Raw genomic sequence first — 20,603 nt, forward strand, 5'->3', positions numbered from 1 at the left:
AATAATCCCTTCCAGTTCTGATAATATTTTGTCAGAACTGAAATATATCAGTTGCTGTCAGTTATGTATCAGTTGCTGTCAGTTACAGCTGAGAGGAGAACTGATGTGTCCATGTTTCCCTATGGCTCAAGTGGGCGATGTTACAGTTTAACAGTGTGCTGACCAGGAAGCTGTTATAGGGTAATAGCCATTTTCAAAATGGAGGACGGAGAATTCCCTTGATCACAGTGGACAAACAGGAAGCAGGAGAGGAAAAATAGATTGAGGAGTAGACTACACAGGAGGTAAGTATGACTTGTGTATGTTTATTTTGACTTTTATTTTCAGTTCAGGTTTTCTTTAAGGCTGCTTTCACAGTGGGACGTTACAGGCGCACGTTAGAGCAGCCTGTAACGCAGCCCACCGCACAGCAATGAAAAATCAATGGGATGTTCACAGTGCCCATGTTGCGTTACACTGTAACGCAGCAAGTTAAAAGAAAGTGCTGCATGCTGTGCGTTATAAGCGGCTAAGCCGCGTTAGACTGTTTGCACATGCTCAGTGATGTTGAAGGAGGAGGTCCCCCCTCCTCCTCCGCGGCCAGCCACATGGATAATTAATATTCACTGCACTGAGTGACGTGCAGTGTTTACTTCCTGGAGCGCTGTTCTGTGCGGCGATTGGCTGGCGGGACCACGTGATGCGGATCACGTGGTCTCCGCATCGCACAGCACAAAAAAGGCGCACCAAGAGCTGCATAACGCGGCATAACGCAGCTCTAGGTAGCGTCGTCCTCCAGCACCACCAGGCGTTGCGTTAGGGGCACGTTATGCGACCTATAACGTCCCCTAAAACGCAACGTCCTGGTGGGAAAGAAGCCTTAAGTGAATGGGATCCGAAATGTGAATAAAAAAGTCAGGTACTCACCTAAGGAGAGGGAGGATTTGGGTCCCATAGAGCATTCCCTCTCCTCTCCCGGACCCCGCTATTGCGCTGGCTCCCTCGTATCGGTATTCGACCGTTTCGGTCAAATATTGCTGTCTCCCGGCCGAAGGGAGGCTTCGGAAATGCTCCATACTGTGCATGCGCGAGCGCCCTCTATCGCATAATCGCACGTGCGCAGTATGGAGCCGCCTGTCTTCGGGAGGACTCGGATCCCGAAGACTTACAAAGTACCCACTGCGGGGGATGTGAACAGGGGAGCCAGCGCAGCACCGAGGGCACCAGGAGAGGAGAGGGATGGCTCATTAGGACCGAGCCTTCCCTCTCCTTAGGTGAGTATCCGACTTTTTTTATTTAAATATCGATTCCCATTAGCTTTAAAGGGAAGTTGCGAGCAGAAAAAAAAACAAGATTTACTTACCTGGGACTTCCTCCACCCCTGGCAGCCTATCCCTCGCTGCAGCTCCGGTGTCCACGGATCCCCTTCAGGGGCGTAGCAATAGGGGGTGCAGAGGTAGCAACTGCATTGGGACCACAGGGGCCCCGAAGGGCCCTCCTTCAACTACAGTATTAGCTCTCTATTGGTCCTGTGCTCATAATAATCACTTCTATGGATACTTTCAATAGTGGTAATCCTTAACAAACTGTTCCCCATCCCCTTCTTGCACCTCTGACACTGTAGTTGCCATTGGCAGGTTTTGGTGCGCCGTATCAATAGTTATGTATAGAGTGCTTGGGGGGCCCCACTGTAAAACTTGCATAGGGGCCCACAGCTCCTCAGCTACGCCACTGATCCCCTCCGTTGCCGATGCTGATCTCGCCTGCGCAGAGTGCTCCAGACCACATGAGCGAGATCATGAGTGGCATGGCCGCGTGTTCACGTAAGCGCAGTAAATGCTGACCTGGTGAGGTCGGCATCTGCAATGGCGTGGATCTTAGGACCCTGGAGCTGCGGCAAGGGACACACCAGCTGCCAGGGGCTGCAGGAAGCCCTAGGTGAGAAGATCTTGGTTTTTTTTTCTGCTTGCACCTTCCCTTTAAAGGGACCATGAGCAATAGATAAAAATGAAACCGGTACTTACCTGGGGCTTCCTCCAGCCCACCGTAGCCAATGCGCGTCATCATGGCGGCCGACTTGACAGTCCTGCGCATGCACGGTTTTCTAACTCTGAACCGTTCAGGAATTGTTGGGCCAACACTCAGCCCGACTGTCGTCGCCCGCCACATGATGTCATATACGCACTGCTCGCCACCCCCCCCCCCCCCCCCCCGCATACCAACACAGCGCATCGTTAGCTACACAGCTTACACACATGTGCGCAGCCCGGCCCAGAGATGGCATCCGGGTCCTGATCCTCCGACAGGTGGCATCCGTCATAGATGTGTACACACCTTAAAGAGAAACTCCAGTGAAAATACAGTAATAAAAAAGTGCTTCATTTTTACAATAATTATGTATAAATGTGTCAGTGTTTGCCCATTGTAAAATCTTTTAAATCCCTGATTTACATTCTGACATTTATTACATGGTGACATTTTTACTGTTGGCAGGTGATGTCGCTGCTGCATGCTTTTCTGGCAGTTGGAAACAGCTGTAAACAGCTATTTCCCACAATGCAACAAGGTTCACAGACAGGAAACTGCCAGGAGTACCACGACCCTCAGAGTTTCTTGTGGGAGGGGTTTCACCACAATATCAGTCATACAGCGCCCCCTGATGGTCCGTTTGTGAAAAGGAATAGATTTCTCATGTAAAAGGGGGTATCAGCTACTGATTGGGATAAAGTTCAATTCTTGGTTGGAGTTTCTCTTTAAAAGAGGTTCTTTGCTGACCGCGGTGTAGCTCAGCCTCCAACTAGTCTGTGTGGGTCATTTGCTCTGTATAACTCCCAACAGAAGACCCCTACCATAGATCCATGTGAGTTAGTTTGTAATGCAAAATGGTGGAGGATTGTAATACAAATGACCGACATCTGTATGAGCTCACCTACACACACTGTCATTAGTTCTGACAAGTGCACGTGCGGTGTCTCACCCTGTCAGCCTCTCACAGTATACATGCAGACAAGGTCATATTACACAAGGGTGGAACAAAAAACAGGGGGTGCACTATATACAGTAAAATTCTATTAACCCTTCGCACTCTCGCATGCAAATGTTCAAACAAATGCATTCACAGATTCACTCATCCAGGCACCACTGTTATCCCTACAGCTAAGTTACAAGCCGGGGTTTTAGTTCACAGAAGAATGCATTCTTATGCTTAGTCACCTATACTGCGCAGAAGTACCCAGGTAAACATAGGTGCCCTAACTCTGGCCCTGTAACATGCATAGTGCAGACATGCAAACATTCATTGCATCAAACCTATCTAGGGATTAGGAGCACACATCCTGACGTCCTCTCCTGGGACAGATAGTGCATCTTACCAGTTGCACAAGGGAGCTAACGTAATGTATCCATGTGCACCATGCGCATACACCAGCATAAGCTGTGTGCATGCTGACAAACACATACAGGGGAGGAGGGAGTGCACTGAATTAAAACCCTGGCCACAGGGGTCAGTAACAAGAAAAAAACACATATATCCAGGCACGTTGCCTCTAGTTAGGACATTAAATAAGTTATTAAGGAAAGGGAGGTGCTGAAGGGGGTGTGGCCAGAAAACTAGCAAAAATCAGTAACCCTTCGCACTCTCGCATGCAAATGTTCAAACAAATACATTCACAGATTCACTCATCCAGGCACAACTGTTAAAGGACTTACGAGGCGAAAGTAAGAAAAAAAGTTAATCACCGGCCTCACCTTTTAAGGCACGGAGGACGCCATCCATGCCCTCCCTGCCAATCCGCCGGGTCCCCCCGCTCATTAGCCCCTGGCCGGCTGGCGACCCCACAGCCCGGGTCGGGCTCTCTTGCCTCTCGTAAAATGGCCACTTGCTGTGGCCGTGGCTGCGCAGTCCACATAGCCGCAAGTGCGGTTGCGCAGCTCTAGGGCCAACCCCCCCCCCCCCCCCCCCCCCCCCGATCCACGCTACGTAGCGGATCGGCGCGGACGGCATCTTCCGTGCCTTAAAAGGTGAGGCAGGTGATTAACTTTTTTTCTTACTTTCGCCTCGTAAGTCCTTTAACCCTACAGCTAAGTTAAAAGCCGGGGTCTACACTATACACAGTAACGTGTCTAAGTCAACATGTTTCGCCTAAGATGGGTTTTCGTCAGGAGTACAAACAGACAATACATCAGTGTTAACGTATAAAAAATAAATACATAAATAAAAGCTGACCAGGTCAAACAAAATCCTGTCTACAGCAGCATATAGGCTCGAGTCAGAGCTGAGTGGCCCAGTTTCGCTGGGTTTTTAAATATGACAGTCAGTGTGTGAGCTCCGTCACCTAAGGACGTTACCAGGCACTCCCCATGCCTTCATCATCCATGTTCCCCACACACCTGTCAACCTGTCCGCACAAGGTGTCACGGGCTTTGTAGCCCTGTGTGCTGTATGCCTAATGTGTACACAGGAAGTGTGCAACCAATCGTCATGGCTACCTGCATCGGCAGTTTGTGTGGCGTCACTTCCAGAGATGCTACTTCTACTATCGTGGCCATGCCAGTCTGTTGCCTAAGCTATGCATGGGGGTTGTGCCCAAAAAACACACGTCCTGGGTGATCGATGTGTGGTACAATGGTTTTTTTTTGGGGGGGGGGGGGGAAACTTTTTTTTTTTTTTTTTTTTTTTTTTATTCAAATACTAAATAGATAGGAGCTCAAAAATGACCCCTTTTACCTATTTCAGGACTGGCATCAGGAGTCTCCTTAATAAAGGAGGCTCCTAGATGCCAACTTAAGCCATCGGCTGATGAACGATAGGGATATTGCACCTGCTTTGAACAGGTAAAAAGTTGAAAAATCGTAACTCATCTGCCTTCATTTCTGGTGGGAACTAGTTGTGTAACTTTTGACTACAGACGTTGGTTCGATGAGGCAAACAGGTTCGCAAACCCACTTTTGCGGCAGGACTTGTGGAGTGCGAGTTTCTGAACATACAGCCCTAACCACACCGCACGAACCTTTCGCACCATTGGCAATTTCTCGCCGCCATCCCCTGATGTCACCTTCCAGCAGTTTACCATCCTGGACTCCAGGAGCTTTCACCGACCTGTACATCCTCTTGCGCTGACGTCACCTTCTAGCCCACCCAGCTCTCTATGGTCCAGGGGCCTTTCTTTGTATATTAAATTTAAAAATAAATAAAAAATTCTGCATAGAGCAAAAGCCAAACTACTGAACCTGGGATACCTCAGCTCAGACGTTTTTAAAGAGAATCTGTCATTTTAAAAAAAAACAGCCCCTGGGGAAAATTTGGAGGGGGAAGCATATGGGTCCTAATGAGGCATCCCAGCGGTGGCTGGATAGTGTAATGGTTAAGGGCTCTGCCTCTGACACAGGAGACCTGGGTTTGAATCTCGGCTCTGGCTGTTCAGTAAGCCAGCACCTATTCAGTAGGAGACCTTGGGCAAGTCTCCCTAACACTGCTACTGCCTATAGAGCGCCCCTAGTGGCTGCAGCTCTGGCGCTTTGAGTCCGCCAGGAGAAATGCGCGATATAAATGTTCTGTGTTTATTATATCCCCCATCCTCTTCAGCCTCCGGGACCCAGCGCTGGCAGCTCCTGAACAGCAGACATGTAAATATTTACCTATTACGATCCTGCACAGGCGCAGTAGCAGCTTTCCTATGGGCTCTGCTGTAAATAGCCGAGTCTGATCGGATCAGCTCTACTGCACAGGCACAGGCGGCTCGCGCCCATCAAGAAAGCGGCGCCTGCGCTGGAGCCGAGAAGGTAAGGAAGGTACATTTTTAGATCGCTGCTGCTGCTTGGAGACTGCCAGCGCTGGATCCCAGAGACTAAAGAGGACAGAGGAAGCCGCATTAGGATACAAAGGCTTTTCCCTCCCGAGGTTAGTTTGCCCCAGGGGCTGTTTTTTTGTTACAGACTCTCTTTAACCAGTTCACCCCCAAGGGTTTTTACCCTAACGGACCAGAGCAATTTTCACCTGTCAGTGCTCCTCCCTTTTATCCCCTAATAACTTTATTACAACTTCTCACAAGAAAATGATCTATACCTCGTTTTTTTCGCCACCAATTAAGCTTTCTGTGGGTAGTACATTTTGCTAAGAATTTTTTTATTCTAAATGCGTTTTAATGGGAAAAATAAAAAAATAATGGAAAAAAATCATTATTTCTCAGATTTCAGCCATTATAGTTTTAAAATTAAACATTCTCTAGTGGATAAAACCAACTCATTTTATTTGCCCAGTTGTCCTGATTATTAAACCGTTTAAATTATGTCCCTATCACAATGTATGGCGACAATATATTATTTTGAAATATAGGTGTTATTTTTCTGGGGTTTTTTGTTGTTGTTCTGGCCATAATTACAAGCCCCTATGTAATAAAGTAAAATAAATTTTCCCATATAAAATATAGATTGAAAAAAGCTGAGTCCCTAAGGTAACTATTTATTTATTTATTTGAAGCTGATTTTTTTTTACAAGGGTTTTTTTTTGGGGGGGGGGGGTGGTTGGAAATGTAATGTATTAATTTATTAATACTGTGTATGTTGATATTGTGTATGTGCATGTATGTGTAATATACTTTTTGGCCACAAGATGGCGCTAGTGAACACTCTCCGTAATAGGAAGTGATCACTTTTTTTTTTTTTTTTTACACTTTATTTAACAGTATTTTAACTTGTAACAATTTCCTGTTTTTGTGAATGGACGTAGCCGCCGTTCGCGGTTACGTCCATTCACTCCAGGCACTGCGATTAGGTAGAGGACCGCTCGGTCCTCTTCCCCAATCACATAGCACGGAAACCCGACGGTAATGGCGGCGGTAGCGGCGCGGACACGTGCGGAGCGGCGGAGGGACGTGCGACGTATTACAACGTCATGTTGCCATTAATAGGCTAAAGCATGACGTTTTAATACGTATGCTTGCCATTAAATGGTTAAAATATGTCCTGAACTTGACAGGAAATACACTTGCAATTGTATGCAATTTGCATGCAAGCCACAACACTAACATCTGAAGGACCACTTTGACTAGGGATTAGAGATGGCCCAAACAGTTCACCGGTGAGCAGTATTCTGCGAACATCACTGTTTGCATTTGCGGTGAACAACGAACATTTGGCGTGTTCAATTCGCCCCCTACACATTATCATTGAGCTAAACTTTGACCCCTTACCTCACAGTCAGCAGACACATGGCAGCCAATCAGCTAGCAACACCTCCTGGACCCCCCACCCTGCTATCAAAAATCAGTTGCGGTGACCATATTGGATCAGTTCTCTGCTGGCTGCTGACTGTTAGTGAGAGCAGGGTCAGACTTGCTGCAGATAGGTAGGGAAAGTATTAGCTAGGCCTATGTTCTTGTTCCTCACTTGCTGTGAAAGCACCCCAAACAGCACTTTTGTGGGCTAGCACATCGGTCTCCTGTGTTTTTTTTTTGTGAGACATTCCACAGCCCACTGACACCCAGAGCTGTGTGCACACTACTGCTGTTGCCTCATTAAGTTGCAGGCACAGAACCACTCCAGTGCATTATTATGTCACTGTATTCTGATAGTACTATTGCATTTCTCTGTGTGAGACACTCCACAGCCCACTGACACCCAGAGCTGTGCATAATGTGATTTCTGCCCTTTAGGGATTAAAACCCAACTTTACGTCAACTCTGTAATTTTTGGTGGGACTTTTGCCATGGATCCCCCTCTGGCATGCACCTATCCAGGTGTTAGACCCCTTTTCCATCACTTTTGTGGCCAGAAACAGTCTTTGTAGGTTTTAAAATTTGCCTGCCCATTGAAATCTATGGCGGTTCGCCAGATGCGCCTGTTCGCGAACATTTGTGGACGTTAGCGTTCGCCAACGGAAAATTCTGTTTGCAACATGTCTACTAGAGATGCTGATAGATTTATGCTAACATAGGCAGGTTGGAACTGGACAGATGAAAATCATCAGCCACTGGAGTTGATTGATCCAATTGCAAACTACATACATTTGTTTCATCTCGGCGGTATTCGCATATCATTGGAGATCTGTAGTCCTTGAGGCTCATTTACCTGAAATCCCAGCAGCACGCTTGAGGCCCAGTGCACACCAAAACTGCCAGCAGATCCTCAAAACGCTAGAGGTTTTTGGAGCTGATTTAAGAGCGAGTCTAAGCATTTTCTAAACATGCCTAGCGTTTTGAAGCGTTTTTGTGTAGCAGATTACAAATATTGTTACAGTAAGGGCCCATTTACACTAGAAATCGCTAAACGCTAACGCAAAACGCTGAGTTTTTTCCTAGCGATTTTTCACTGTATAGAGAGCGTTTTTCCAGCGATTAGCGTTTTGCGATTTCTAGTTCAATTCAAATACTTTTATTGAATCGCTAATCGCTCCAGAATCGCTTAGAAAACGCTGCATGCAACGAGTTTGCGTTTCAGCAAATCGCTAAACGCTTAGATGAGAACACTTCCATATACTTTCATTGTGCACACGTTTTTCAAATCGCTATCGATTTTAAGCAAAGCTGAATTCGCTCTGAAAATGCACAAGTGTGAATGGGCCCTGAAGCTGTTACTGAACAGCTTCTGTAACAAAAACGCCTGGAAAACTGCTGTGATCTAGCGTTTTTCAGAGCGGTTTGCGCTTTTCCTGTACTTTACATTGAGGCAGAAACGCTTCTGCAAACCGCAAAAGTGCTGCAGGACCCACGTTTGCGGTTTGCTAACAAACGCAAACCGCTGATGTGCACCATCCCATTGAAATACATTAGCCAAGCGTTTTCCAAGGCGGAAGCGGTTTGCGGATCGCTTCAAAAACTGCTCGGTGTGTACCATCCCTTACTGCTTGTTAGCTGCTCCTGTGCATGCGCAGAGAGGCAGCCAGCACTTGTGACAACCACTGCATGTGCATACAGAAATGGATTAACCACTTCACCCCCAATGGTTTTTACCCTAACGGAACCATAGAAATTTTCACCTGTCAGTGCTCCTCCCTTTCATTCGCCAATACCTTTATCACTACAGTACTTATCGAAATGAACAATACTTTGTTTTTTATACCATATCATTAATTACAAGCCTTTATTTGAAAAAATAACAGTAATATACCCTCATGGCATACCTAGGCACTTGCCTAGGTTTCCTGGTGGATATTCCTGCTCTGTGCATACAGGCCTCTTTCGCAGTGGGACGTTAAAGTCGCATGTTAGAAAATGTTATAACACAGACTAACACACAGCAATACTAGTCTGTGCGACATTCACAGTGCACACGTTGCGTTGTGTGTAACGTGTAGCAATATTTAGAAAGAGCTGCATGCTGTGCGTTTAGCAATACATTTGCTGCGTTATGTGTGTTGCACATGCTCAGTTATGTTTTTTTTTTTTTAAATGTAACGCATGCGCCGTTTTCGTTCCATCACTGTGCGACGAAAACGGCGCACCAAACGCAGGGCTAAAGAATGTACTATAACGTCCAAGTTATAGTCTTTTAATGCGTTGCATTAGGGGCACGTTATGCGACCTTAACGTCGCATCAAACGCAACGTCCCACTGTGAAAGAGGCCACAAGCTGCGCCTGGTTTTGCAACTTTATAAGATTTTGCAACCGGCTGCAATCATTTTTAGGTATTCGTATCAGAAAATGCAACCCAACCTAACCCTATTCTCACACAGAACTCTCCTCTGCCGGGCAAGTAATAACCTCCCCCCCCCCCCCCCCTGATGGCAACTAATAACCCCCCACTCCCGATGGAAGTAAACACCAGCAGCTGCAAATAATTACAGCCAGAATAAGTGAAAGATGACGCGCATGCGCAGTTATGCACAAGTTGCAAAATCTTGAGTCGCAATATCTTTCACCACACCATCCCGAGAAGCTACGTGCTGCATTTTTGTTTTTTTATCTGGGCGGTAATCATACTACGTGAGAACCGCTGACACACTTGTGGTTACTTACGCTCAGCTGCATTTCTTTACAACTGATGGGCGCTTGACCCAGTCCCAGGCTGACAAGCGGTAGCTCCTCTGAAAGCAGAATTGTCACCATAAAAATCAAATTTCAACAGCAACTGGTCTGAGTGTATTAAGTGATAAAGATGCTAATCCTGCATTCAAAACTTGCAAAACCTTTTCTGCTGTTATGATTTGGAGTTATCAAATACCTTAGGAGCACTGGCCCTTTAATTGCCATTGCCAAACAGTTGCATGCTGGGGGTCTTTTTATCTATAATATATTCCTCCTCTTCCCTTTATTCCCCCCTCCTTCTAATGACACAAGACAGTGCACTTCCTATTATTGACCTCAGTGGGAGTGTCTAAAGACCCTGGGAAGAGGGCAAGTAATGAATACAGAGTTAGGGCTCATTCACATTAGGGGCTTTTTCGGCCTTTTTTCAAGCACAGGTGATTTTTAAAATCACCCACAAAACGCTTGTGCAATGAATCTGTGTGAGAAGGTTCATATCATTGCGGTTTGTGCCTGTACCATTTTTGGGGCGATTTTGCCTCAATGAGAGGTATAGGAAGAACGCAAAACTCTCACAAAATCGCTTTGTGCAGCGATTACATTCACGTTTTTAAGAATAAATACATTGTATTCATCCTTTTCCAGGTCACAGAGTTCACTTCCTGATCCCCGTCAGGGAGTGAATGACAAAACCGCTCTGGAAAAGTGCTTAGAAAAGCGCTTTTACCAAAAACGCAGCACGCTGTGAAGCGCCGGGAGGAGAAATAAAATGCAGCACAAAATTACAAAACGCTTGTGTTTGTGATTACGATTTTAGATGTGAACGAGGCCCAAGCAAGAGGAGAAAAAAGAATGAGGGAGGAAATGATGTCAGGAACGGATTAGCTTCATTCAAAGGTAACCAAGATGGAAACTGACTAGAATAGGATTCTCTGCTTTTCCTTTATAAGATTCACAGCAATCATAACGCGGACAGTGCAATCTGTTATGTAAGTACTTATATATGTGTTTTTTATTTCTAGGTTAGCATGGGTGTTACTTGTTCTTGAAAGAGCCCTCACTGCTGCCCTTATTAATTGTAAAATCACGGACTGAGCCTGCATTGTGTAATACATAAAAGCACCACTAGAGGTAGACAGTGTAGCACAAATAGAATTTATCATCCTGAAACAGACAACTACTGTATATTATGTGATTTTCTGAAAGCAGGAACAAACAATAGTGAAAACTGTCAGTGTTCACTTCAGACTCCCAATCCCATGCAGATAATTTAAGGGGGCCATACATCACACAATTTTGGCAGCTGATCAACCAAGACACAGCTCCCTCTCTGATCATAGAGAGATCTGTTGGCTTCCCATATACTGCAGGACGATGACCAATCGATTTCAGTATCACATCCCTCAGTTAGATGGACCCCCCCTTCCCCCAGTGTCCATGCATTATACTTAAAGAGAACCTGTACTGAGTAAAAATATTTAAAATAAACACATATGGTAACTTCAAATGAACATTGCATAGTTACCTTGCCATCAGTTCCTCTCAGAAGCTCACCATTTTCTTCTGACAATAATCCCATCCAGTTCTGACAATATTTTGTCAGATCTGAAATATATCAGTTTCTGTCAGTAAAATATCAGTTGCTGTCGGTTATAGCTGAGAGGAAAACTGATGTACCAGGTAATGTCCATGTTTCCCTATGGCTCAAGTGGGCGATGTTACAATTTAACTGTGTGCTGACCAGAAAGCTGTTAGGGGTAATGGCCATTTTCAAAATGGAGGACGGAAAATTCCCTTGATCACAGTGAACAAACTGGACGTGGGAGAGGAGAAAGACACTGAGGAGTGGACTACATGGAAGGTAAGTATGACTTGTGTATGCTTATTTTGACTTTTAATTTTCAGTTCAGGTTTTCTTTAAAGTGGATCCGAGATGAACTTCTACTCATTGCATGGTTGTGTTCCTTTCCTATTGATTATAGGGCATTCCTCAAGCCAAATACTTTTTTGTTTTTAACTGAACCCTAAAGTGAACCTCCGGACTAAAAATCGACTCAGCAGCACTGAAAAGGCTTGGTGTTTCTTTACCAGTTTCACAGCATCAGAACTTTGTTTCTCTTATACAAGCCTCATTTTAGCTGCACAGAAGAAAACTGCCCGGGCTTTTTTCCCCTGATGCTGTGCAAAGCATGATGGAATTTCTGATGTTGTTGTTCTCTTTCTGCTGTTTCGCAATTTTATTATTTTTTACATTTTGAATTTGACATTTGAAGCCTAGCGTGTGCAGCTGGGAGGGGTAATCAGGACACAGGACAGTTGGAACTGTGTCTCCTGCTCTTTGTCACCTCCTTTCAACCAAAAAGATGGCTGCCCCCATGACAAAGATGGCAGCCCCCATGAATCACAAACATTTGCCTATTCTTTTAAAACAGTGTGGGTAAAAAATTATATTACCTATCTATTCTAATTAACATAACTAATGTAACTTAATGACAGTATGTTTGTTTAGGCTGACGTTCCCCTTAACTGAGAGGGATATGGATGTTTCCTTTTAAACAAGACCAGTTCCCTGGCTGTCCTGCTGATCTCTTTGGCTGCAGTAGTGGCTGAATCACACACCTGAAAAAAGCATGAAGCTAATCCAATCTGACTTCAGTCAGAGCACCTGATCTGCATGCTTGTTCAGGGGCTGTGGATAACGGAAAATTGTTACTTACCTATCGGTAATTTTCCTTTCCCGATGCTTGTATGTCGTCACACTTGGGTAGATGCCCCTCCTACCTCTACCCCATAGGACCATGTCTATAAATACTTGCTGAATGCCCCCCCCCCAGTCTATGTGGCCTCGAGCACTGAAGCCCACAGAAGGGAGGGTCGTGTGACGACATACAAGCATCGGGAAAGGAAAATTACCGATAGGTAAGTAACAATTTTCCGTTTTCCCAATGCTTTAATGTCGTCACACTTGGGACTTAACTAGGAACAAAGAAGGGAGGGAGACCAATTGCTGTGCCAACAAATCAAAACAGTTTACTTAAACTTCAGTATGTGATAACAACACAGTTTTATCAAACAAAGCAGTGGAGTGTACAGTCATATCAACTCTATAATGTTTCATAAAAGTATGAATCGTTGACCAATTTGCGGCTTGGCAAATTTTGTCAGCTGGCACTTTGTTAAATGCGGCCCAAGACGTGGAGATGCTCCTAGTCGAGTGTGCCACAATCTGTTCAGGCGGAACTAAATTCTTAGTTGTATAAGCCCGCTGTATTGCCTTTACCAGCCATGAGGCTATCGTTCTAATAGATGCAGCCTCGCCGCGTCTGTAACCATTGGGGACTACCCAAAGTCTTTCAGTCTTTCTGAAACTTGACGTGGCCTGTAAATAATCTTTGATGGCTTGAACAACATCCAGTGGATGGGATTGTTGGGAGTCATCCATACTAAAAGCAGGAAGAGTCCAATCTTGATTGAGATGGAAGGTAGTAGCCACTTTTGGAATAAATTGCTGCAGTGGTCTAAGAACAATCCGGTCCGGAAATATGGTCAGGTAAGGTTCCTCGCAGGCAAGTGCTTGTAGCTCCGACACCCGTCTTGCTGAGGCTATCGCCACCAGAAACACAGTTTTAAGGGTTAAGCTCCAGAGATCACATTCTCCCGTAGGATAAAACGGTGGAGCCGCATACACATCAAGAACAAAAGGTAAGTCCCACTTCGGAAAAACTGGTTTCTTTGGAGGCTTTACCCTCAAGACCGCCCTCATAAATTGTTTGACCAGCGGGTTAGTCGCCCATGCTGTACCAGTAAGTGATGTGAGGGCTGATGTATGGACTTTCAAAGTATGATAACTCAGTCCCAAGTCTAAACCCTTTTGAAGAAACTCCAGGACCTGGAATGTTTCTGGCTTTGTCGGGTCAAAACCCTTTTCTTGAGCTTGACTGAGAAAACGATTCCATATTCTTCTATATGTAGAATTAGTGGTTGGCCTTCTTGATTTTAGCATGGTTTGTATGACTGCTTCAGAGCAGCCTCTTTCCCTTAGCCCAGTGGTTACCAAACTTTTTTGGGTTAGGGCACCCTTGATGACTTGTAAATGTTTTCAAGGCACCCCTCGGCAACAGAAATGCCATTATGACCCTTAGCAGGCAACGACTCACTCCAAGTAGCTAGTGATGCTTATAAGGCACTGCGATTCCTCTTATGTTCAACTTCAATCATGGTTGCAGGGACTAAAGGTTAACTAGCAGATAAAGCAGCCACATTGTATATAAATGTGCGGTTGCATTACCTGATGGTATTGCATATAGGATGGGGATGCATGCCGAGGCACCCCTGAAAGGTGCCCGAGGCGCACCAGGGTGCCGCGGCACCCAGTTTGAGAACCCCTGCCTTAGCCTCTTCCCCTCAAGTTCCATGCCATCAGGCTGAGGCTCTCCGGGTGCTGATGGTATATCACCCCCTGGTGTAACAACCGGGGGCTGCAGGGCAGTGGAAGTGGTGGAAGAAGACTCATTTCTTTCAGGAGTGGAAACCATGGCCGATTCGGCCAGTGCGGTATGATGGCTATTACCGTAATGTTCTCTGTTAGCAACCTCAGCAGGAATTGCAGAATTAGTGGTGTCGGTGGGTATGCGTAAGCTAACTTCGTCACCCATGTAGCTGTCATGGCATCCACTGCTACTGCCGTGATGCATTTGAATCTGGTTATGAACCTGTTGCACTTTGCATTCTGTGGGATCGCAAATAGGTCCAGGTCCGGGTGCCCCCATTGTTTGCATACCCACTGAAAAACTTCCTGGGAGAGGCACCACTCGTTGTTGGAGACTGTATGTCTGCTCAGAAAATCCGCTGTAATGTTGTCCTGTCCTGGGATATATACTGCTCTCAGATCCCAGATGTTGCCCTCTGCGAACTGGAATATTTCTGCCGATTCCTGTAGCAGTTGCAGGCTTCGGGTCCCCCCTTGTCTTCTGACATAGGACACCGCAGTACAGTTGTCCATCTTCAACAGGACTGTTTTCCCTATAATCGAGTCCTGAAATGCCAGCAGAGCACGGTGAGCCGCTCTCAGTTCCAGAATGTTTGCTGGTATGTGATTGAGATAAGCCTTCCACCGTCCCTGAGCCGTCTCCTGCCCACAATGGGCTCCCCAGCCTCTGGCGCTGGCGTCCGTGGTAATTGTGGTCATGGATGTAGCTTGGATCAGGTGATTTCTGGCCAGAGTTTCCTCTGACGTCCACCAATCTAAACTGTTCTTTATTAACGGTGTTATGAGTATAATCTGATTGAGATTGACCTTGTTCCACTGGGACAGAAACCCCCACTGGAAAGGCCTTATATGCCAGTGGGCCCATCTGACCATCGGTATAGTAGAGGTTAGCGTTCCTATGAAGCTCATACATTGTCTCGCTGGTAAGCTCCTCAATGACTGAATCCGCTGAGACTTTGAAATCACTGAATGTATCTTGTCCCCTGGCAGCGTTATAGAATTGTTCTGCGTGTTGATCAGGGCTCCCAGGAATATCATTTCCTGTGTCGGTTGCAATGAGCTCTTCTGTAGGTTGATTTTCCACCCGAACCTGGCTAGGGTCTCTAAGAGCATTCTCCTGTGGAGTATCAAGGTGTTTAATTCTTGAGACAGAAGAAGCAGATCGTTCAGGTAGTGAAATAGACGAAGGCTCTGTAACCGGAGGAGGGCCACTACTGACAAGAGGATTTTGGAGAACGTTCTGGGAGCCGTACATATCCCGAACGGGAGACAGGTAAACTGATAATGGTTTATTCCGATCGTGAACCTGAGATATTTCTGGAACGTTGTTGCAATAGGAACGTGAAGATATGCATCCTCGAGATCTGCCGAGAGCATCCAATCCGACTGTCTTACACAACGTACTATTGACTGTAGAGTCTCCATCTTGTATTTTTTTAACAGTATGTGCTGATTTAGGAATCTTAGGTCCAGAATCGGCCTCCAATCTCCGGTCTTCTTTGGAATAAGAAATAGTGGAGAGTACAGACCCTTTCTTCTTTCCTCCACCGGTACTGGGATTATTGCTCTCTTTTCTAACAATGTACTGATATAATTTGTCAGAACTGTAAGCTTGTCTTGTGTTGCGGGAATTTTTGTCGGAATGAATCTTGACCGTGGGGGTCCCGACTTGAACTTCCAGCGATGACCCTGCTGTATAGTTTTTAGAATCCAAGGATTGGATATATTTTCCTGCCAGAACTGTCCGAATTGCTTTAGTCTTCCCCCAACCGGGCAGGATTGGGGTGTCTGATTGTCAAAAAGACTTCTGCTGCGGCACCCGGCGGGACGGTCGAGTTCTTTTGTTTAGTGAGACGTTGTAGAGTCCCCTGAGTGCTTTGCCAGTTTCTTCTTCCTGGTCTGTATGATCTAGCAGCCCTGAGTCTCTGCTGTTGGTATCTTCCCGACTGTTGGAATTGGGGACGTTTCGTCTTTCTGTCCTGTGGAATTAGGCCGGACTTACCTCCTGTCACCCTTTTAATTGCCGTGTCCATCTCATCTCCGAAGAGGTGTTCTCCGTCATACGCTATTTTACACCAGTCTTGGCGAGATGACGGGTCCGCAGTCCAAGCTTTCAGCCATAGAGATCTCTTGGCTACAACTGATGAGTACATTGTTCTTGCTGAACATCTTACCACATCTACCGCGGCTTCACCTATATAATCTGCAGACAGCTTGATATCTTCTAAACCTGAGATTATAGCTTCCTTATCAGCTTCTGCCCTGATCGCTTCCTCAATATTAAGGGTCCAGACTTTTATAGCACGTGAAACAGCGGTTAAAGCTATGGCTGGTCTAGCCGATCCTCCGGCAGTAGTGTATATTCTTTTCAGTTCAGAATCAATCCTTCTGTCCATCACGTCGCTGAAGGTGACCGCGTCCTCCCGCCGAAGTGATCGAGGACGAAAAAAGACTGGGGGGGTGGGGCATTCAGCAAGTATTTATAGACATGATCCTATGGGGTAGAGGTAGGAGGGGCATCTACCCAAGTGTGACGACATTAAAGCATTGGGAAAAAAGCATTAGAGACACAGGATCAGCAGGAGAGTCAGGCAACTGGTATTATTTTAAAGGTAAAAATCCATATCCTTCTCAGTTTAGGTTCCCTTTAAAGGACAACTGAAGTGAGAGGGACATGGTGGCTGCCATATTTATTTCCTTTTAAGCAATACCAGTTGCCTGGCTGTCCTGCTGATCCTCTGCCTCTAATACTTTTAGCCATAGACCCGGAACAAGCATGCAGCAGATCAGGTGCTTCTGACTCTATTGTCACGTCTGACAAGATTATCTGCATGCTTGTTACTGGTGTGATTCAGACACTACTACAGCCAAATAAAGGAACACTGCCAGGCAATTGGTATTGGTCGAAATGAAATAAATATGGCAGCCTCCATTTACCTCTCACTTCAGTTGCCCTTTAACCTGTCTGCTGGCCCCCCCAACACCGGCACTGTATTCACACTATTCTTCCTCATTGTCGCCACCAAGTGTTTGCCGGTGTACTGCATGAGGTAAAGTATTGAAGCAATGGGCATCGGGGGGGTGCGAATCTAACATGAAAGGGGGGGGGGGGGGGGGTTCGAATGCATTCACTGTTCGCCATTTTTACACGCTGTTACTGTCACATTGGCCTGAGATTTGAGGATGTTCCAATCAATATATGTGACCAATATTGACCTGAAATTGGTTATATCGTCGATCGGGCTTGGTGGTACCGATTTTCATTCCATTTGATAGTTATCGCATATCATGATCGATTGGCCACCGAGTCAAAAGATGTATGGACACTTTTAGCTGTCTTTTTTTTTTTTTAGTTTAACTTTTTTATTGGTACTTAGAAGACGGCCAAACTTATGAAAAACAATATTTTACCCATGAGGTAAATTATCAAACGTTCGATAAAGTGTTGGATAAAACTTAGCGAATTGAGGCCCTAGGGCGTTTTGCGCTTTTTTGGAGCAAAGGCGACTTTGAAAAACGCCCTACAATACCTTGTGCAATGAATCCTTATGGGATAGTTCATATCAGCGTGTTCTGTCTGCTTTCCATTCACAAAAGCTCTGCAGGTACCATTTTCAGGGGAATTTTGCTACAATGTGTAGGAAAGGCACAAAACGTTCACAAATCATTTTTTTTTAAATTATTCGGCAATTGCGTTCGCGTTTTTAAGAATAAAAACATTGTATTTATTCTTTTCCGTGTCAAAGAGTTTACTTCCTGACCTCCGTACCGCGCAGTGGAGCGCCGGGAGGGGGGGGGGAGGGACGCAAAAAAAAAATTTAATTGTTCCTGCTTTTCTGTAATCCTGCTTCTCTCTGACTGTTTAGGTGTTTGTATTCAGCATCAGAAGTGAGACGACAGGATATGGGCGGGACCCACAGCCTCCTGAGCACAGCACAGGACAGAAGTGCACATGATTTGCACAAGTGTCCCTCTGATCTTGCACAGCAGCTCGGTGCAATCTGTCCAGGTTCCTCACACTTGTGCCATGTCAGGCGTCACAGGAAGTGTGACCTCACATTGTGCGCCTCACTTCCACAAAACGCAAACTTTATATCACTTCAAAGGGAGACGTGAGGGCACAGAGCCAGCAGAGTCAGGTGACTGCCAGAACAAGAACCTTCTAAAAGGCGCTAAATAAAGAGAACCTGCAGGTGCTGCTTCCTGCTACCCAAGAAGAGGATGCTAAAAATCGACCCTGTCAAAGGTCACATTGTCCCAGCGGTCACCCGATGATAATAATAGAAGGAGGGGGCGATACTTACCACAGCAGGAAGTTGCAACATCGAGCTGAACAACGCAAGACTCTTACCAGGAAACCGTCCGCAGGCGCCACATTATGCTGAAACCGAAATCTCTGAACAACACGCGGAAAAGTGAACGGCACAAGAGAACGACAAACAAGAAATATCAGTGTGTCTGGCCATCTACCCACTAATGTCGTGTCCATCCATCTATATCTCTGAACAACAACCTCATATCTATGTATCTAACATCCATCCATCATCCCATATCCATCCCTGATCCTTCCATCATCCCATACCCATCCCTGATCCTTCCATCATCTCATATCCATCCCTGATCCTTCCATCATCCCATACCCATCCCTGATCCTTCCATCTTCTCATATCCATCCCTGATCCTTCCATCATCCCATACCCATCCCTGATCCTTCCATCTTCTCAACTCCATCCATGATCCTTCCATCTTCTCCTACCCATCCCTGATCCTTCCATCTTCTCAACTCCATCCATGATCCTTCCATCTTCTCCTACCCATCCCTGATCCTTCCATCTTCTCAACTCCATCCATGATCCTTCCATCTTCTCATACCCATCCCTGATCCTTCCATCATCCCATACCCATCCCTGATCCTTCCATCATCTCATCTCCATCCCTGATCCCTCTATTATCTCATACCCATCCCTGATCCTTCCATCATCTCATACCCATCCCTGATCCTTCCATCATCTCATACCCATCCCTGATCCTTCCATCATCCCATACCCATCCCTGATCCTTCCATCATCTCATCTCCATCCCTGATCCCTCTATCATCTCATATCCATCCCTGATCCTTCCATCTTCTCAACTCCATCCATGATCCTTCCATCATCTCCTATCCATCCCTGATCCTTCCATCATCTCATATCCATCCCTGGTCCTTCCATCATCCCATACCCATCCCTGATCCTTCCATCATCCCATACCCATCCCTGATCCTTCCATCATCCCATACCCATCCCTGATCCTTCCATCTTCTCAACTCCATCCATGATCCTTCCATCTTCTCCTACCCATCCCTGATCCCTCCATCATCCCAAATCCACCCCTGATCCTTCCATCTTCTCCTACCCATCCCTGATCCCTCTATCATCTCATCTCCATCCCTGATCCTTCCATCATCCCATACCCATCCCTGATCCTTCCATCTTCTCCTACCCATCCCTGATCCTTCCATCTTCTCCTACCCATCCCTGATCCTTCCATCATCTCATATCCATCCCTGATCCTTCCATCTTCTCAACTCCATCCATGATCCTTCCATCTTCTCATATCCATCCATCATCTCATATCCATCCCTGATCCTTCCATCGTCTCATACCCATCCATGATCCTTCCATCTTCTCATATCCCTCTATCATCTCATATCCATCCCTGATGCTTCCATCATCTCCTATCCATCCCTGATCCTTCCATCATCTCCTATCCAGCACATTGGGCTTGATTCACTAAGCTGTGCTGCTAAAGCAGCACAGTTTAGTTTGAGCTGCGAGAGTTAAAATCCTCAGTGCACGCTACGACTGCCAGGTGACTGGCAGCTTATTGGGCCAATCAAAGTGCGGGGATCACGATCTAAACAGCAACAGGACACGACAGGGCTCAGGACAGGAGTAAAGAAGCAGCCACTAAATAAGAGTGCGTGTAAGTTAGCAGCGCACGCTATACAGCCCGCAGCGTTTGCTGAGGATCATTTTAACTCGCGTTGCTCAAACTAAGCTGCCATGCTTTAGCAGCACAGATTAGTGAATCAAGCACGTTATCTACTTTTTATTCACTTCAGTGCAAATCAATGAGGCTGCTGTTCACCACTTGTTTGTTGGATTCCTTCTTACCTGTGAAGATTCTTATC

At 45.9% G+C, this 20,603-nt stretch overlaps 1 long non-coding RNA gene across 1 annotated transcript in view; it reads left to right on the plus strand.

The window, feature by feature from the left end:
• LOC137528594 (uncharacterized) overlaps positions 1-20,173 on the plus strand; it is a 33,427-nt gene extending 13,254 nt beyond the window's left edge. Inside the window, exons 2-3 of the long non-coding RNA XR_011023430.1 lie at positions 10,760-10,839; positions 18,298-20,173. This is a non-coding gene — a long non-coding RNA (uncharacterized lncRNA). The remainder of the gene's footprint in view (positions 1-10,759; positions 10,840-18,297) is intronic.
• The last annotated feature ends 430 nt before the right edge of the window (positions 20,174-20,603 follow it).

This window comes from Hyperolius riggenbachi, chromosome 8 (assembly GCF_040937935.1).
Source record: "Hyperolius riggenbachi isolate aHypRig1 chromosome 8, aHypRig1.pri, whole genome shotgun sequence".
In the NCBI taxonomy this organism is placed as follows: Eukaryota; Metazoa; Chordata; class Amphibia; order Anura; family Hyperoliidae; genus Hyperolius; species Hyperolius riggenbachi.